This window comes from Acomys minous (genome assembly GCF_964271855.1).
Source record: "Acomys minous genome assembly, chromosome: 9".
Classification (NCBI taxonomy): Eukaryota; Metazoa; Chordata; class Mammalia; order Rodentia; family Muridae; genus Acomys; species Acomys minous.
In genome coordinates, this window is record NC_140490.1 from 35,893,295 (window position 1) to 35,913,280 (window position 19,986).

The following is a 19,986-nucleotide window of genomic DNA, read 5'->3' on the forward strand; positions in this document are numbered from 1 at the left end:
ACAGAATCTAAGGCACATCCACTAGAGAGAACACTTTCATTTTCAGGAGTCATGCGTGTGCTGGAGTGTAGGAGACACACTAGGGATGGAGAACCAAGTCCAAGTACGAACGGCTATTTACAAAGCCATATAATTAATAGTGTAAGCATATGAGAAAGCAAAGCTGGGCGAGAGAAAGGCTAAAGCCCCTACCACGGCCCCTGAATCCCGCCATGGCACAGGTGCAGAGGCACTCCAGGGACCTAACACAACGCCGGGTGGTGCTGATTCACAAGGCTCATGAGGTGTACCACACACACAAAATGTATCTCAAACAATGACAGGTGAGAGCACGTAAGGAAAATCCTGCTGTGAGAAAATGAGACCAAACCCCATGCCTCAGGCAGGAAAGGCCCTAGTCTCTGTTCAGCAGGCCTGAAGAACTGCAGAGCTCTGTTGGTTCTGGTCCTCACTTCCTCTGCCTTGGAAGTGTACCCACCCACAATTCCCCCTGAAACCATGTGTCTCTGCTCGGTTCCTTCTTTGGGGACACAGTACCTGGAACCCTTCCAGATGTCACAGAATTAAAATCTGTTTTCTGCTGTCTCACCTCTGTTACTGTAGCCTTGCATTTATTCAAGCCCAGAGCATTCTTGGGGCACTTATCCAAGCTCTGAGCTATTCCATCAGAGTCAACTCTTTTGTGACCTAGTTCCTTTTCATTAACATTATTACAAAATTGTGTTTCGTGCCAAGGCATATCTCCTTCGGGTTAAAGGCCCAACACCTATAAATTCATTTGGCAAATTGTAATCTAGCTCAAATGAGGGGCTCCTAGCCTGAGAATTCTGCGTGTCTGGTTGTGCCTGCTGCAGTGCAGATGTTGTGGTGGGTAGGCAGTTATGTAAGTTATTTTATATTGAGGGTCATTGGGCATTTAGGGACATGCCTGTACCTCTGCTCCATTGTAACTTTAACCCTTTTTTAATTTGTTATTTTGTTTTTTTGTATGTTTGTTTGTTTTAGGACTTTCGAGACAGGGTTTCTCTGTGTAGCCTTGGCTGTCCTAGACTCTCTTTGTAGACCAGGTTGGCCTCGAACTTGCATAGATCCACCTGCCTCTGCCTCCCAAGTGCTGGGATTAAAAGCGTGCGTCACCACACCCAGCACTCAAGTTGTTATTTTGTTTCTACCTTGAACTACCCAGAGCCACCAAGTTGCTGTTAAAAATATATTTTTAAAATTATATTTATGTATATTGATGTTTGTGTGTATGTGAATCACATGTGTGCAGTACCTATGATGGCCAGGATGGGCATCAGATTTCTCCTAAAATGGAGCAATAGATGGTTGAGTTGCCTTGTGGGTTCTAGGAATAGGACCCATACACAGTTACCTCTCAGACCCCAACCAATTGATTAAAACAACAACAGCAGCAGCAACAACAACAACAACAAAAACAACAGCAACAAAAACCTTCAATTTATGATTTTTTTTTTTGTCCTGCTCCTATAAAAACATGATGAAATTGTTAACACATTGCAGTGTAGTATTTGGGGTTACCTGAGTCTATGTTGCTGGGAGGTGAAGTGTGTGTGCGTGTGTTGTTGTTGTTGTTGTTGTTGTTGTTGTTGTTGGAGATTGGTCTGATATATTCTGATGGTAATTGCTGGCTCACAAGATCTTGTTACTGCCCTGAACCTTGCCTCACTGGTTAGCTGAATAAATATACCTGGGCAAGGCAGAAGGAAGGGGAGGGGCCAAGGTCCCAGGGGCTTTTGGGAAAGAGAATCGTGGAAGAAAAGAGACAGGAGGGAGGAAGAGGAAGAAGGAGAATTGCCATGGGATAGAAATAGTCACGTGGCCCCAGAGGAGGAACTCTGAAGTTCCTCATAGAAAGAGATGGAGAGCATTAGCAAGTATTTTGGGATTATGGACGGGAAATAGCACAAATAAAAATTATTAGAAGCAGATGGCGTGAGATGGAGACTGGGAGTTACCGGACGACAGCTTAGGAGGTAATGCCTGCCTTGCCCCAGGTAAAGGCTTGTTTTAAAATACATCAGGTGTCTGTATTTTCATTGATTGCCAGCGGGTTAGAAAATGCCGCTGGATTAATAATCATAGGGCTAATAATAAACATTGATTAGACCCTACCTTTAAATTAATAGCAACACAGAGAGAGAGAGACAGATAAAGTGTGTGTGTGTGTGTGTGTGTGTGTGTGTGTGTGTGTGTGTGTGTGTATTTGGATACCATTCACTGTTTTTGCACATACAAAGTATGAAAGATGTTCTTCAACCTTATATATATGTCCAGGAATATGCCTGTCTACACAGGCTGGCAAGTCTTTCTCTATAAATGTGTGTCTAATGTGTATAATTTCTCCAGTAAAAGCAGTTGCTTTCTTTGAGGAGAGACACTGTTCTGAAATGATTTCCACTGCTCTTCTTACTGCCTTGAGTACTCCAGCTCTCTTAGCTTTGCTTATCTCCTGGTAGTGCTAATTGGCTTTGCACTCATCAGGGCTGACCTACTGCCTTCAGTGTTAATCCAACAGCTTATGTGAGCACTGCCTAGGAAACGGACATCTTCGGTAGTACCTATTCCTCTGTGCTAGATGGCAATTGGTCTGGTGAGGTCTTTGGTAAAAGTGGGTACTTGGCCAGGGGACGTAGAACTGGTCATCTGGATCCAATCGCTTGTTCAGGTCCAATTTCACCACAGCCACACGAGTCCAGCATTATCTGAAAAGTGTCCTTCTGGCTTCCAAGCATGATGACTCACAGGGAGGAAAGGCTGGTACTGGAGAGCGCTCAGAGGGTGCCTGTGGCTCGTCGCTGCTGTCAGTAAATAGCTGCGCTTCCCGGATTTGGCTGCTCTCAACAGAGCCAGGGACAGCCAACCTGTCTCACAGGGCCAGTCCAGAGGTGGTGAAGATGCGTGGACTATTGTGGGTTCAGGAGGACTCTACAAAGGCGACGTAGATATACCATCAAGATGGGAGCAGAGACGCTTCCAGGGACCTACTTCCTGCAGGGAGGCCCCCCTCCTCAAGTTTCCCCACAGCCCAGCGGTGCCACCACCTGGGGACAGTCCAGACCCAAACTATAATACTTATGATTACTTGTGTATGAGACCCCAGCAACAGCCGCGTGGAAGAGATGGCAACGGCAGAGTATGCAGCATTCTGAACCCCACCTTTGGGGTTTGGTGCTTAGACTGGCCCTTAGCTGTTCCCACGCAGCTCCAAAGCTGTGTGTGGTGGTGGCGGTATGTGTGTGGGGAGTTCCAACCTTTTAATTGTCTGGTTGGTCCCCCCCAACAACCAGGCTTCCTTTGGAGGCTATCTAGGTGCCCCTAGCCACCCACCACCATCTCATTAGAATCCCCCCAAAAAAAAACAAAAACAAAAACAAAAAAAAACCCACAGCATCTAAGAGACTGGAAGGGTTTTAGGAACTCCAGTAAGACCCTAGAGGAATGATGACTTTATGGCGACATCATGTGCCCTTGAGTGAGTTTCTTGTAAAGAGCCTGTGAGTCATTCTGAGTTCCTAACAACGTGGAAGGGAGTTGTGGAAGCATTTTACCCGTGTTCCAGAATTTGAGGTGGTTAGTCGACCTTGCTGTAGGCCTGAAGGAAGCCCGGGAATCCCACGTCGAGAGTTGTCTGGCAAAGAGAAGATCCTTACAAAAGAAGGGCTGGGAGCATTTTAGCCAGTGCCCAGGTGTTTTAGAGACGGTATGTTTCAAGACACAGAGAAAGAGAAACATTTAGCTGGCCTACAAGCAGGTGTGTGGGAGTTGATGGCAGCCCTGCTGGATGGCAGCCCTGCTGGACGGCAGCCCTGTGGCCCCTGAAGGACAGCAGTGAAGGGAAACCCTCCCAGTGGGAGGGTCAGGGACGACTGTATCAGGATGGCCTGCTGCCACTTCACTCACAGTTGCAAATCCTTTGGTCTGAGGGGTCTGAAGGGCCAGAGGCTTGGAAGGATTAAGACAAAGCCTGGTGACAAGGAAGTTAGGGAAGGGGATGTGTGGATGGATGGGTCTCTCTTGAGCGGGCACGGACAGTTGTGTTTCACAACGGGAGCTCAGAAAGGGCATGCGCTGCAGTGGAGGCTCGGAAAAGCCGGCTTAATCGCTATAGAGATCATCGGCCTTTCTGCCCAGCCATCACCACGAGAGCTCCAGTGGATCTAGCCACACAAAACGTGGCTACCATGGCCAAGGTGGAAAGCACTCAGCTCCGCTGTTAGTAAGGCTCACTTTGGTTAGTGCTGCAGCCGAGACCCTAACCCACACGCAAGGGCAGCTTCTGCAATACTTGTCCATAGAGCACACTGGCATAACCGTGGCCATAGCTAGCATCCCTTCAGGCAGCTTCACAGTGAGGTGCTTCCAGCGAAATGCTCCCCGTTCCCACCATCAACAGCTTTCCTTAGCACCCTGCCAAGTAGATTTCCAGCAAGTTTCCGTCAGATTTTACCTGTTAAGTGCTATAGCAATCTTCTTAGCCATCCAGGGAGGTGCAGCTGTGCCCTGTTCACAGTGTGGCTTCCAGACCTGGTGACTGATAGAACTTTGGAGTAAGTAGACTGTCTCAGTGACCTGAGTAACACTGGCCTGAAGTATCTTTTCATTGTGATGAGGAAAATCAACGTATGGAGGTGGATGTGTCCCTGAAAGATTTTTGTCTAAACTTGTAAATAACGTGGCAAAGTGTTAACCTAGCACGCATGAAAATCTGGGTTTGCTGACGGGCACTGCCTAAGCTTGGCAGCCTACGCCTGTGTTCACAGCCAACAATCAGAGAGCAGAGGGCAGGAGGATTGGAAATTCAAGGTCAACCCTGGCTACAAAGTCTTCACTCTGGCTACAGAAGACCCTGTTCCATGAACAAGCTAAAGCAAATCTATGACAATTTGCTTCTTTTATTAACGTTCTGAAGCTGAATGTGCCATTTAAAATGCCTTTTCTTCAGAATTTGAAAAATCTAGTTCTCTGCAGAGGTGGAAGACTGACTGACGGAAGGTGTCACCGAGGAGACAGGACTTCCTGGTGTTTGCCCGTGGTTCAGTTGGTTCTGTGGCTGCTTTAAAGCCTCAAGAAGAATTCACATTTGCAAGTGCTTCATGACTTAGCCTTTGCCTTTACGTACAAGATACTTTTTAATCTACTCAGTAGCTCTCAAACTTATCAGTGATAAATGAAAATTTTTGTTTAAATACTGTATGCATTTTGTAGAAAATATAACAAACTTTGAAGAATAAAAAGTGTTTAAAATCACCTATAATGATACCATTAAGGTTTACCTATTCTTAAAACCTCTAATGTATATTCTTCCAAGCCTTTAACAGATAAAAACAGTTTTTATAAATATAGCATCATTATAATTTCCTCATTTATATAGCAAAATATCATGAATATATTTTTATAACATTTGTACATTCCTCTTAATTTATGGTTTTTTTTCTTTTTCTTTCTTTCTTTCTTCTTCTTCTTTTTTTTTTTTTTTTTTTTTTTTGGCTGGCCTGGCGCTCTCTAAATAGACCATGAAAGGAAGCATATTGGCTCAGGAACCCCAAGACCAAGTTCTCAGCATAAAGGAGATTTATATGCCCCAGAGGAACAAAAGCAGGGGAAGGGTGGAACACAGGGGGTAGAGAAGGGGAAGGGAACAAAGGCAAGGGGGATGGGAATTTGTCCTGGAGTGGGAGGAAGGAGTGCCTCTGGGTAGAGGAGTCAGACAAGGCTCAGAGGAAAATGGCAGTTATGAAAGTGCAAGGGGAAGCCCTGGGTTAGGATGAGGTGTTTAATTTTAATTGGGCATGTTAATTAGGTCAGCCTCAGGAGGAGGAAGTGGCCAAATAAGGGAATAGACCTTGGGGGCTAACTTTAGGAATGTAATTTAAAGGTGGTTTTTAGCAAGGCATTCTGGCCCCTAGAAAATTGTAGAAAGTATGTTGGTATTTTTCTTAGTAAATAAAATAATATACTTCACAGAATTGTCCTAATACATGTATATTTTGAGAGTATTGAGGTCTTTTTCTAAAAAATATTTATTTATATATAGTGTTCTGCCTGCATGTATGCCTGCACACCAGAAGAGGGCATCAGATCTCATTATAGATGGTTGTGAGCCACCATGTGGTTGCAGGGAATTGAACTCAGGACCTCTCAGCCATCTGTCTAGCTCTAGCATTGAGTTCTTTAAATACTCCATGAAGGATTACATGCTTTTCCCAAAGGGCACATAAGGAAGTCAGAGGACTGCTTGAAGCTGCTTTTCTCCTTCCATTATATGGATTCAAAGGATTGGATTCAGATGCTCCAGCCTGGTGGCATGTGCCCTAACCACTGAGCAAGCTGGCTCTTTAAGAAATAAGGAAAAAACCAGGGGTCCCACTCAAACTAAGGCACCAGCCAAGGACAATACAGGCGGTAAACTTTAAATCCCTACCCAGATCTAGCCAATGGTCAGATCAGTCTCCACACTTGAGTGGAGAGTGGGATATGACTTCTCATGTACTCTGGTGCCTCACATTTGACCATGTCCCCTGGAGGGGGAGACCTGGTGGCACTCAGAGGAAGGACAGCAGGTTACCGAGAAGAGACTTGATACCCTATGAGCATATACAGGGGGAGGTAATCCCCCTCAGGAACAGTCATAGGGGAGGGGAATAAAGGGAAAATGGGAGGGAGGGAAGAATGGCAGGATACAAGGGATGGGATAACCATTGAGATGTAACAAGAATAAATTAATAATAAAAAATTTAAAAAAAAGAAAAAAAATCATGGAATTAAAAACATTTTCTAGAAAAAAAAAAAAGGAAAGAAGAAGAAGAAAAAAAAAAAGAATTCTCATTCCCAGTTATTTCCTTGGACCAAAGGCATGCTGGCTTAAGATTTTAGTTGTACCTGGGTGGTGGTAGCCCATACCTTTAATCCCAGTCATCAGTGGGCAGAGGCATCTGCCTGGATCTCTGCCAGCCTGGTCTAGAGAGCGAGTTCCAGGACAGCCAGGGCTATGCAAAGAAACCCTGTCTCCAAAAACAAAACCAAAAACAAACACACAAACAAAAAGATTAACAGGTGTGGCCCCGGGCTTCTGGTCTTGATCCTTCATTGGCAGCTGCCAGGTGGGAAGCGCAGCACGAGCCATTGCAGGAGGATCCATCCCGTTGCATTGAAGAATTCAGGTCAGCCAGAGTTAGCCAGAATGCAGCCATGATAAACCTTTATTAAATATCTATGCCAAGCTGAGACAATGAAGAAAAATTTCCACTGCTGCACCCCATTCTACCGCACTTTACTTGGAACCCACTAACTCAAGATAGCTCCTAGAGTAACCACACCTTCATGCCCACCCCTATCTCACCCTAACATATGCTAAGGCCAATGGCCTCCAGGCTGCCACTCTCCCCTCTGGTCTGCTCCCTCACACCTTCCCCTGTTCTGTTCAATCTACCCAATCCCCTTAGAGGTTAATTTTTTTTTTTTAGCCAGTTAGGTTTGTACTAATTGCTGTCGCTGAATTATGCTTCTGTAAAGGGTATTTAAACCCACTGCTTTGGCTACCTGGGGTCCCTCAACTCTTCTGAGCTTGATGGACCCTGGCAGGTCGGCTCAATTAAAATTCATTTGCTTATTCATCAACTGTGGACTCTGACTCTCAGTGGGCTTCCAGGAATAGACTCTGATGCCCTGAGTCTAGCAGCATGCCTCAGAAGGGCTGTTCATGGCCACATTGATTTAGGTTCAAGCCCAAGTTACTCACTCTGCATTTCTGTCCCACGTCTATTTGTGGTTAACCCTTTAGACTGACACAGGCAGTTATTAAATATTTTATCTGGTGTAATTATTTTTCCCCACAGATCTCTAGATGGTTGCCTCTGACCCATATAGGTGCTCAGTAAACTGTTGACTGTGACAAAGAGCTCTGACAACCCTGCACCTGCAGAGGATGCCCCTCGGTTCAGAAACCTCAGGTCTGGTCTTGCTCTCTAGACATTTAGCATTCACGTAGAAACTGTAGACTTTTGGTGGAGATCCCCATAGTTGTTCTAAATCTTTGAACTACATTTTCACAGTTAAGTTTGTTGCATTTTGTAAGCCACTTTATTAAAGGTTTTGAGGTAAAGAAATCAGCAAGAGAGATCAAAGCTGTGTTTGCAAGCACTAACAGCTGACATAAGCACAGTTGTATGTGATAGCTCTGAGTAAGCAGGCTGATCTGAGCTGCGCACGTGATGTGATTATTGTCTTATATTTAGACTGAGCTACATTTGATGCTTCTTTTTTTAAAAAAAGATTTATTATGTATACAGTATTCTGCCTGCAAGCCAGAACACTGTTAGCACCAGATCTCATTATAGATGGTTGTGAGCCACCATGCGGTTGCTGGGAATTGAATTCATGACCTTTGGAAGAGCAGTCAGTGCTCTTAACCTCTGAGCCATCTCTACAGCCCGATGATTCTTTTTTTTTTACACGTTACTTTTTGTGGTGCTTGGTATTGAACAAGGGGGGGGCGGGGGTCTCAGACATGCAAAGCATGTACTCTACCATTGAGCCATCCTCCCTCTGATAATTTATATATTGCTTTAGAGCTTTTGCCACACAAAGGATTCCCCCACCTTATGTGTTCTTTGAAAGCATTAGAACAATTCACAGACACCAAAGTTGATAGATGAAGCATATTAGCCACACAATGAGTGAAATTTCAAAGTTTTTCAATTCCGCTAATGTTCAATTAGGATGAAAGCAGACCTCTGGGAGACGGGAAGTGGAGGAACCAAAGATTGAGATGAGCCTTAAAGGGCTGTTTTGGGAAGAGAAGGTGTCTAACAGCGAGGCGGAGGAAGAACCCGGAGGATCCTGGGTCCTGCATGGTGTTCTGCGCGACAGGCTGGAGCCAGCTGAAGGAAATGAAGCCAGCTGGAGTTTGGGCTGCCTTCCTGCGTGCTGCACTCAGACTCTCTGTCAAACTCTTGTGTTTAAGTTGTAGTAGATGCCGCTGGGAACTCATGTGTGGGACTGATTAGGGGTGACGGACTCCAGGTGTGTATGTGCAAGTTTTCTAATAGCCAAACATAAGTCACTCACTTGCACATTACATGTTTGCAAAAGGTTCAAAGCCAACGGCACTGCTGTTTACCTAGACGGCTGGGAATGCGAATTCTGACGCCTGCACATGCTCACAGTTATTTCTATGTCGTTCTGTGTTACAAGTTGATTTATCTAGAAACGTGTTCTTTGACTACTGTCTCAAGAATACTAATATTACATAATTTGAAATGTTAAATACTCGGGTAATCATGTTTTCAGATCGGGAAGTTGGGGCTGGGGGTGGTTTAAAGATATTTTAAATACTATAATCTATCATTTTGTGCTCACATGGGGAAAATGATAACATTCATAAAATGGCAGACTCCTTTTTCCTTTCAGTAAAGACATCTGCCAAGAGCAAATTGCACAAAGCACCGTTCCACGCCTTGCGATACGGTTTGAATTGCCTTCACAAACCTGGTAAATTTGGCTTAAACAATACATTAAGAGCAAAATAAAAATCCTCACAGGCCTCAGTTTAGTCCCCTACCCTGGTGTGATAATTTTACATCCCTTACTCCTTAAACAGACAATTGATGTCTTTATTAACATTGTATCTAGGGGTGTTTAAACACAGCCAACACACAATCGAATTCTTACAGTTTCACTCACACATCTTTGTCATGAGCGAACAACTAATGCTCGTAGCAGCGTTTTCGAGCTTACCCATTGGAACACTGTTTAGAAATGAATTGGCACGGGATTTTGTTAGCCATAACATCAGATTATCTCATTTATCTGGGTCTGCCCATGGGTGCAGTTCTTGTTTGAGGAAGCTAGGCGGCACAGTCTTCCCAGGCTGTTCTAGGTCAACTTGGGGTCAGGAAAGGACTAGCCTTACCATATCCTCCTCTCCCCGCCCCACAAGGTTTGGTGGAGTGTAAGGATCTAAGACAGCCATGCCCCAGCCTCAAAGAAACCTCCTCACAGCGTGGGTGGCTGACAGTGCTGGGCTGTGGTTCCCGGTCAGGAAGGGAAAAGAGGGCGATTTGAGGAACGTGTCGATCCTGTAACAGCCTAGCTCTTTTACACTAGCCGGTGACCCAGAGACAGCCAGCGGCAGGGGCGCGCACAGCCGGGAGCTCTGCTGCTCGCCTTCCCGCCACAGGTCCCGCCCCTCCCGTGCCCCGTCCCCCTCCCCCCACCCCCCACCCCGTAAGTTCGCCTTCTGTACACGCCCTCTCACGGCCCCGCCCCCACCCGCGGGCACGCGCCCGCCCCGCCCTGGGAGCGCCCCTCCCCCGCGCGCACGCGCCCTGCGGGCGCACCGGAGCCGGCTGCCGGAGGCGTGAGTTGGGCTGGGCGCCGGGCTGACGTTGCCCGGGATGCGGGCAGGTTCCGCAGCCGTCTTCGCCGCCTCCGCCTCTCCTGCCACCGGGGTTTGTATGAAAACACCGGGCGGCGGGCGGCGAGGGACCCGCCGTGCGCCTCGGGAGCCGCGGGCGCGGAGGCCGAGCGCAGCCCCCACCAGCACCCACGCCGAGCCGGTGAGCGTCCCTGGCGTCCGCGCGTCGCTCCTGGCGGCGCCTCGGCTCACCTGGCGGGGGCGAGGCGCGCTCCCAGGCGGGGAGGCTGGCTGCTGGGCTAGCAGAGGCCGTCGCCGCCCCCGTGCGCTCCTGGCCGCGCTCCGCTGCCCGCCACTCTCTGGCCTCCGCCCTGCCGCGCCCCGGGACGCTTTGATTGGCTGCTCGCTGACAGTTTAGCGCTGCGGAAGGCAGTTTCAGCACCTCTCCGGGTGGTCTGGGTGGACGTTGACCGTGTTACAGCTCGTCCGCGGACCTCGCAGGCTCGCACGTTGTGTGAGGTAACGACGGCGATCCCGCTGGCATTGCAGGTTCTCTGTGGCGAGCCCTCTCTCCAGGTGTTCGGAATGGTAACGGTACCCATCCGGTGCCAGGCAGTTTGTAGTCCGCAGAGAGGAGTGGCCATCCGGAGCTCTCGCTCTCACTTGGCCGGCTTATGAGTTATTCTCACAGTTCTCCCTCGCTTTCCTGAGATAGGAAGTTATTTTTATAATTGTGTTTTGGAATGTTTTTGGTTTAGTCGGCCAAAAAAAAAATTTATTTTAAGGCACTTTGAATGGTACGGATTTTAAAACACGGGCCAAATGTCAAAACCCAAGTCCTGCAGATCTGTAATCAGATCCCCCTAATAGGAGGCACTTGGTGGTGCCTTAGTCCACCCGGGTTTCTGCCTTTCTGCTTCTCCTGAGTCCCATTCTTCGGTGAAGTTCCATTTTTATTTTGAATGACTGCAGAGTTTTGCCTTGAATTGGTGGATCAGTGTTTGAAATTGTAATCCCCGTTTAAAATTCTAATCTGAAACAGACTCGGATGCGTTTTTTGTTTGACCAAGATTACATGTCAAGTATATTAATATAATTTAAGCTTCTGCAGTAGCAGTTTTAATTTTTTTATATTTATATGTGTCTGAATGTTTGCCTGCATGTATATGTGTGCACCACGTGTGTATAATGAAGCCCGAGGAGGTCAGAAGAGGGCGTCAGATTCCCTAGAATTGGAATTACATATGGTTGTGAGCCACCATGTGGATGCTGGGAATCAGACCCAGACAGGGCCTCTGGAAGAACAGCCATCTTTCCAGCCGTGTGGTAGCAATTTTTATAAAGCTTTTCCAATTGATTTAGATTGAGGTGCCCACCCCCTTTTCCTTTTACGTGTGTGTGTGTGTGTGTGTGTGTGTGTAAGAGGACTTGAGAGCTTTGATTTTTACCTTAGACCTTATCAGTGCGCAGGGTGGAGGAGCTCAGGTAATGGTGGGCAAGTGCTATCCTGGAATTGAAGCATTCTCTTTAGCAAACTGCTGAATGATGCATTGGTGCATCTGGCTGCATTGCTGTGTGATGATTCACCTGCATTAGTAGAGGTGAAAGGAAGTGCAAGACCTGAAATATTTGAACTTGCATGTATCCTACATTTTGTACTTTGCCTTTAAGCGTCTTCCACAGTAGTCATCTTCAGAATCTGCCCTTCTTGCCACCCTGACACTGAAAGTTCAAACAGTTGTAGATGCTAGTCAGGGGTCCCCTACCCATTGCTTAGGATCCTTCATTCAGCCGTGGGTATCAGCGTCGAGGCTGGCAATGGCAGAGGGTGGGTGCTACTGTAAACTCCATGTTCCTGTAGGTACTGTGGACTATACTGCGGAGCAGAGGCTAAGGAGTTGGGGCTCAGCCAGAGTGGCTGATTTGTGTCCTGGCTTGCGGTAGGCGCAAGTTGTTTATCCTCTGGGTTCGGTTCTCTCCATGCCAAACATGGGGATGATGGTGTTTGTGCCCTCAGGATGATCTCAGGCACAAGGAAGCTGATACAAGTGTGGTGTTTCTCCACAGGACGTGCTCAGGAGCCACTGCTGCTGTTGCTACTGTTTTCTCTCAGCGTGACTGACAGGGCAGCATTAGCCCAGGTTAATTACCTACGGCCCACTTTCTTCTCTGAAGCTGTGAGTGTGTAGTCTCACTGTCGTTTTATGGACACGTGTAGGTTTTAAATAGAACAGGTGCACCCTGAGCTGGGGGCCCTGGGATGTTGCTGGAGAACGGAGTATCCTCGCCTGTCCTCCTTGAAGAACCTTGGATTGTCTCCCTTGTGTTGGTGGTGGCTGCTATTTTAATCACGTATTTTCCAGTTTGTTATTGACTGTTTCTCTGACTGTCATACGTTACTGTTGGAGTTACTATTAAAATACCAGTGGGCACGTAGATGTTTCTAGGAATTACAAAGTAATCTTTATCTGCACACTCTGTTTTGTCTTTATTGATGTTACGTAAAATGTTTTGATTTGACATGGTGTTCGTTTTCAGCTTTTAAGTGATTTACCTAGGAGAATGGGTTCCTCTCCCATTAATAATTTTCATGTTCTTGTTCTTGGTTTCTGGGGATTTGAAACATCTCTTACCTAATATTCTTGGGCCCAGAGGTGTTTTAGATTATGAATTTTGGAATATTTTCATACATCTAAGGAGATAGGTTGAGAATCTGAACAGGATCGACATTTCTATTTCATATATACTTAGGTAGATGGTGATTTCATATAAAAGGTTTTAGTGTACCTACATTTTGGCCACAGTATTTCAAGTGAGGTCATGTCAGTGTTCAGAAGGTTTGAGATTTTGCAGTTTTAAAAATATATTTTATTAATTTATTCATATTACATCTCAATTGTTATCCCATCCCTTGTTATCCTCCCATTCCTCCCTCCCTCCCATTTCCCCCTTACTCCCCTCCCCTATGACTGTGACTGAGGGGGACCTCCTCCCCCTGTATATGCTCATAGGGTATCAAGTCTCTTCTTGGTAGCCTGCTATCCTTCCTCTGAGTGCCACCAGGCCTCCCCATCCAGGGGACGTGGTCAAATATGGGGCACTAGATTACGTGTGAAAGTCAGACCCCACTCTCCACTCAATTGTGGGGAGTGTCCTGTCCATTGGCTGGATCTGTGTAGGGGAGATTTTGCAGTTTTATATTAGAGTTGTGCAGTCCATATTCACAGTCGGTTCTTAAATCATATATTTAAGAATTTGATCTAAGGGGGCTGGAGAGAAGGCTCAGTGGTTAAGTGCACTGTCTGCTCTTCCCTAGGTCCTGAGTTCAATTCCCTCCAACCACATGTTGGCTCACAACCATCTATAATGTGATCTAATGCCTTCTTCTGGCTTGCAGGCATACATGCAAGCAGCGCATGGTATACGTAATAAATAAATCTAAGGACTCTTTTTAAATTCTCAGAAATCACTGTAGTACTTTGTGTGGATTATATTCATATTTACTTTGTTACACTTAAATTTTTTTAACTAACACATATTGCATATCAATATAAACAATGAAAAAACAAAAAACAAACAATAACAATAAAGTGAAAATAGTTAAAAAATATAAACAATGTATTTTACAAGAACAAAATCAAGAACCTAGTGAGGAGAGTGGTAGTGTTTTACATTTTGTAAATTTGTCATGTGTTCTCTCCTTTCCTTCCCTTCCTTCAACCCCCCTACAGCCCCCACCACGTTGTTTTTGGAGTGTGCTGGGCATGGAAGCCCTCTACTACCTAGACTTAATTTTTATAAGTTTTTAATGTCAAATAGCTAGTTATTTCTGGTTCTGCACTCAGTCTATTACGTATGTTGTTAAGGTAGCAGTATGTGTATGGAGGAAATCAGCCACACGCAGTTCATGGTTATGAAAGGGAGGGAGTAATTGTGCATTTTATGTTTGGTATGTCATCAAAACTCAAAAAGTGACATTTTTTTTTTCTTGAGACATTTTTTCTGTGTAGCCTTGGCGGCCCTGGAACTCACTCTGTAGACCAGGCTGTCTTGGACCTCACAGAGATCTGCCTGCCTCTGCCTCCTGAGTGCTGGGATTAAATGCAGGTGACACCACACCTGGCCTGGCAGTTTCTTAAAGGTTAATTGCAACATGGGGTCTGAAATCCTATCTGATGCTTTTCTTTCATGCTCAGTGTTGTTGTGAGCTCGGAATAGATCTTCTGTTCATGTCTGAGTTCTAACAGAATTTATTGGTCAGGTATTAAGTTCTGTGAGTTGGGCACATCTTCCAAATAGTGTACATTTCATTGTACAGCACCAAAGAAAGTCACGCTTTTGGGTCCTAGTACTAGGGACTGAATACAGGGTAAGCCAGATGTCTTGTATTTTTAGTTTGGGACAGTTTCACCAAGCTGCTTGCTGGGATTACAGGCCTGACTTGTAATCTGGCAAGCCCACCAAAAAGACACATTTGTTAATGTGGTCACTCTGTGAGAAACAGTGGAAGTTGTTTGGGTACGGACATGAAGGTAGATAAGAGTTTTACAAAGTTCTGACTTAAAGACATTTATTATTGTGTGTGTGTATGCTGTGGTAGGTCAGAGGACAGTGATGGACACGTCTCACCTCCCACCACCAGGCTCCTGGCACCTGAACTCAGGGTGCCAGGCTTGGCTGCAAGTAAGTGCCTTTACCTGCCGAGCACTGGCCAGGTGGCTTACTCTGTAGGACAGATGGGAAGTATTCACGAACCATTCACCATGTTCTGAATGGTTGATGGCTGTCTCAAGGCAAAGTAGTTCCATAATGGAATTGAGAGCTTAAACTAGCCTCTCCTTCCATGAAACACAGTCTGAGTGGAAGTGTGCCTGTTCACACTTGGGTGTGTCGGCAGAGGCTTTCACAGAAAGAACAGAGTAAGTCTGCCCTCACTTCAGGTAAACAGATGGTAGTCTTATTTGTGACTGTGCTAAGACTTAAGCTTTCGAGCAAAACTCAGAACTCTGGAAAGATGGCTCGGAAGGTAAAGGCTTTTGCTGCACAAACCCAGAGACCAGAGTTCAATTCCCAGGACCGTGTAAATGTGGAAGAGAGAAGCAACTGCACAGGGTTGTCCTCTGGCCTTCTTCACACACACACTGTGGCGCACGTGCACTCTGTGGCGCATGTGCACACTGTGGCATACATGCACACTGTGGCGCATGTGCACTCACCCTAGGCCTGTCTCCCTCTCGTTGGTCCCCTTTTATCTGCCTTCATGCCACATATACGTCATTACTCCCCCAGGCGGTTTAAAGTGCTCCCTCTTTAGGGACCTATTTATATTTTTGTGACCTTCACCATGCTGTCTTTTAGTAATATCTGCTAATAGAGGTGTGAAGTGATAATGTGGTTTATAGCATCAGAATACCTGATGAGAGTACCTTTTAATAAATCTATCAAAGAAATAAAATTTTAATTCGGCTTAGTGGGTTTTGTTTTTGTTTTTGTTTTTGTTTTTCAAGACAGGGTTTCTCTGTGTAGCCCTGGCTGTCCTGGACTCACTTTGTAGATCAGACTGGCCTCAGACTCACAGTGATCCTCCTGCCTCTGCCTCCCAAGTGCTGGGATTAAAGCCATGTGCTACCACTGCCTGGCTATAGGTTAAATTTTAAATTAGGCTAGTTTTGGCTACTGAGGGCTGTTTACTTTATCACATGAATATCTGGCAAATATTTTTCTTCCAATTCTTAAGGTGACTTTTTTTTTTGATTACTGACTTTGCTACATATATATTTTCTTAAAAAATAAAAGATTTAATTTTACCTTATGTGCATGGGTGTTTTTCCTGTGTATAGAGACCAGAAGAGGGTGTTCGATTTTTGAGTTCCAGAACTGGAGTTATAGAAGATTGTGAGCCATATAGGTTCTGGAAGCTGAACCTGTCTTCTGCAAGAGCAGCAATGCTCTAAATCACTGGACCATCTCTTTAGTCCAGGCTTTTTTTTTTCTTCTTAATTTTATGTGGTCAAATTGTTTATTTACTTGTTTTGTTGCTTGTAATTTTCTTTTTTCTTTCCTTTTCTTTCTGTCCTGGACTCGCTTTGTAAACCAGGCTGGCCTTGAACTCACAGAGATCCACCTGTCTCTGCTTCCCAAGTGCTGGGATTAAAGGTGTGTGCCACCACGCTCTACTTGCTTGTAATTTTCTTCACTATCTAATCATTACCAAGACCAGTATTGAGCGAGTTTTCTCTTAGTTCTATGGTTTATGTCTTACTGATGTTTTTAATTCAATAGCATAATGTATCCAAGGTTCATTCATGTTGTTCCTGTAGCAGAAGCTTATTTTTATGGCTAAACAGTACTTCATTGTAAATACAGCACAGTTTGCTCCTATGTTTATCCGTTAGTGAACACTTGGGCGGTTTCTACCGTTGGCTATTGGGGATAATACTTCTATGAACATTGTTATAAATGGTATAACCTCTTGGGTTATTTTGCACATGATTCAAGGAGTAGAACTGTAGGTATAAATGCACTCAATTTAAGTCAGGTAAAAGACCTGCATGGATATTTCTCCAAAGATTCATAAGTGGTCAATAAGGACTTGAGAAGACACTGAGAGTTAATCACCATGGGAATACAGTCAGAATTACAGACTACGCCACACCCAGGATGCCTGTCACCATGCAGCTAAAAAATAGGCATGGGTGAGGCTGTGTAGAAATTGGAAGCCTCGTACATCACAGGTGTGAAATGGGGCCATCACCATGGGTGTAAAACCGATGGGGACTGGTTCCTGGTGAAGGTGGGCTTGTGTGCAGTGTTTTCTGTTTTACTAGTCAGTGATTTCCAGGACCCCGATCTTCATTGCTCATGCCCCAGAATGGCTTTCTGAGTCCTCCTCACACTTCATCCTCCAAGCTGCCGTGTTATTTAGCATTTTTATAAATTGCTAAGGCCACAACAAACAATTAAACAAGAGGCATGAAACACTGAAGAGCTGAAGGTTGGTCCCTAGAACCCATGAGAAGGCGAGAGCTGATGTCTGAAAGCCGCCTTCTGCTACCCACAAGCATGCTATGGCATACTACCCCCAATGAATAAATAAACGTTTATTTTAAAAAGATAATGCTTTTATCTTTATGTGTACGAGTGTTTTGCCTGTGTGTATATCTGTGTACCATGTACACAAAGGAGCATGCAAGAGCCTCTGGAGGCCAAGGAGCACCAGAGCCCCAGGAGCTGGAGTTACAGAGGGTTGTTAGGCTGCGTCCTGGTCCTCTGGAAGAGCAGTCAGTTCCAGATGAATAATGTTTAGAAAAGAAAATAGGCAAGAAGCGCTGATGAGGATGTGTGGAGAGAGGAATCCTTACTCATGGGCGTGAGCTCGGACCCCCACTATGGAAGTAAAGTGAGGTTTTCCCATCATTAAAAGCAGCTTGTTCTATGACTAAGATGTGTCTCTCCTGGGGACGAACATGGAGATACCTGCACATCCTTGTTCACTGACCCATTATTCACAATAGCAGGGAAATGGAACCAGCCTAGATGCCCACCGGCAAATGAACGGATAATGCGTGTGTGTAAATCGGAAGGAAATGGATGGGCCTAGAGAGTACTAAACATTTCTCTCCCAGCGGTTACTTATGTGTATGTGTATTTTCCCCGCATATATGTATGTTTACCATGTGTGTACCTGGCACTTGTGGGGAGGTCAAAGGAGGGTGTTGGGTCCTTTGGAACTGGAGTAATGGATAACTATTTGCCATCATGTGGGTGCTGAGAACTGAACTCAGGTCTTCTGCAGGAGAAAATTCTTTTAATTACTAAGACATCTCTCTAGCCCCAGATCTGGATTGTATCAAGATAATTCAGACTCAGAAAGGCAAAAATATGTTGTTTTCATATGGGAATCCTAGCTTATTCTCCGTGTGTGTGTTTGTGTGTGTGTGTGTGTGTGTGTGTGTGTGTGTGTGTGTGTGTGTGTGTAAATGTGGGCATAGGCTATGAAACTAGAAAGGAGATGACAATGAGGTAGGTGTCAAGGAGGCGAGGAAGAAAGGAAGACGTGAAGGAGAAGAGGAAGCTGTGGAAGGGTACAGGGATGGCACAGGGAGCTGGGAGAGGGGCAGGGAGAAGGTACAGGGATGTGCACAGGGAGCTGGGAGAGGGGCAGGGAGAAGGTACAGGGATGGCACAGGGAGCTGGGAGAGGGGCAGGGAGAAGGTACAGGGATGTGCACAGGGAGCTGGGAGAGGGGCAGGGAGAAGGTACAGGGATGGCACAGGGAGCTGGGAGAGGGGCAGGGAGAAGGTACAGGGATGGCACAGGGAGCTGGGAGAGGGGCAGGGAGAAGGTACAGGGATGTGCACAGGGAGCTGGGAGAGGGGCAGGGAGAAGGTACAGGGATGGCACAGGGAGCTGGGAGAGGGGCAGGGAGAAGGTACAGGGATGGCACAGGGAGCTGGGGAGAGGGGCAGGGAGAAGGTACAGGGATGGCACAGGGAGCTGGGGAGAGGGGCAGGGAGAAGGTACAGGGATGGCACAGGGAGCTGGGAGAGGGGCAGGGAGAAGGTACAGGGATGGCACAGGGAGCTGGGAGAGGGGCAGGGAGAAGGTACAGGGATGGCACAGGGAGCTGGGGAGAGGGGCAGGGAGAAGGTACAGGGATGGCACAGGGAGCTGGGAGAGGGGCAGGAAGAAGGTACAGGGATGGCACAGGGAGCTGGGAGAGGGGCAGGGAGAAGGTACAGGGATGGCACAGGGAGCTGGGGAGAGGGGCAGGAAGAAGGTACAGGGATGGCACAGGGAGCTGGGGAGAGGGGCAGGGAGAAGGGTCAACAACACAGATTTTGTTTACACATGCCAGAATGAAATCTAACCTGTGTAAACTAATTACAAAGTTTTAAAATAAAAACAGTTATTCCATTTGGGTTTCTGTAACAAACTCCCATAAACTAGGTAGCTTTTGTTTTGTTTTTTTTTTTTTGTTTGTTTTTTTGAGACAGGGTTTCTCTGTGTAACCTTGGCTGTCCTGGACTCACTCTGTAGACCAGGCGGGCCTCGAACTCACAGAGATCTGCTTGCTTCTGCCTCCCAGGGTGCTGGGATTACAGGTGTGCACCACCACACCTGGCATAAACTGGGTAGCTTTTAACTAGAATACATTTTTGCTCATAATTTGAAGACTGGGAAGTTCACAAGGCATTGGCAGTTTCTATAGCTGGTGAATGGACAAACTAGCCAGCTTATATTCTTAATTATATATTTTAAAATACATAATATAATATCTTAATTATCTATAATATATATACACACACATACATAGGCTGTACCCTCATGACTTAGTTTTGTTTCAGAAGGCTGTTTCCCTGTAGCTATCACCGTGGTGGGTAAGGTGTCAGTTGGAGTCCTGGAGGATACACCACCATTCCGACCATAGCAACATGTGGTTGGTTTGCTCTGTGTGTGTTGGAGGTGGAGTGGGTGGGCTGGACCTCACTTATGTAACACAGTTAGGTCTTGATTTCCTAGTGTCCCTCCTCCAACCTCCCCAGTGCTGAGGTGACAAGTGGAAGGCAACATACGTGCTTAGTCTTCATTTACTTTTGAATCACTCT

The 19,986-nt window shown here is 46.0% G+C and overlaps 1 protein-coding gene across 6 annotated transcripts in view; it reads left to right on the forward strand.

Moving 5' to 3' along the window:
- Nucleotides 1–10,333: 10,333 nt before the first annotated feature.
- Nucleotides 10,334–19,986, forward strand: part of AGTPBP1 (ATP/GTP binding carboxypeptidase 1) — a 119,957-nt gene continuing 110,304 nt past the window's right edge. For 3 of the 6 annotated variants that reach the window (XM_084797158.1, XM_084797159.1, XM_084797156.1), the window contains exon 1: nt 10,383–10,580. The gene's annotated coding sequence lies outside the window, so the exon portion shown is untranslated. Of the gene's footprint in view, nt 10,581–10,626; nt 10,898–19,986 lie in introns of those variants that run through there. The other 3 variants (XM_084797155.1, XM_084797153.1, XM_084797154.1) reach the window with 3 other exon arrangements.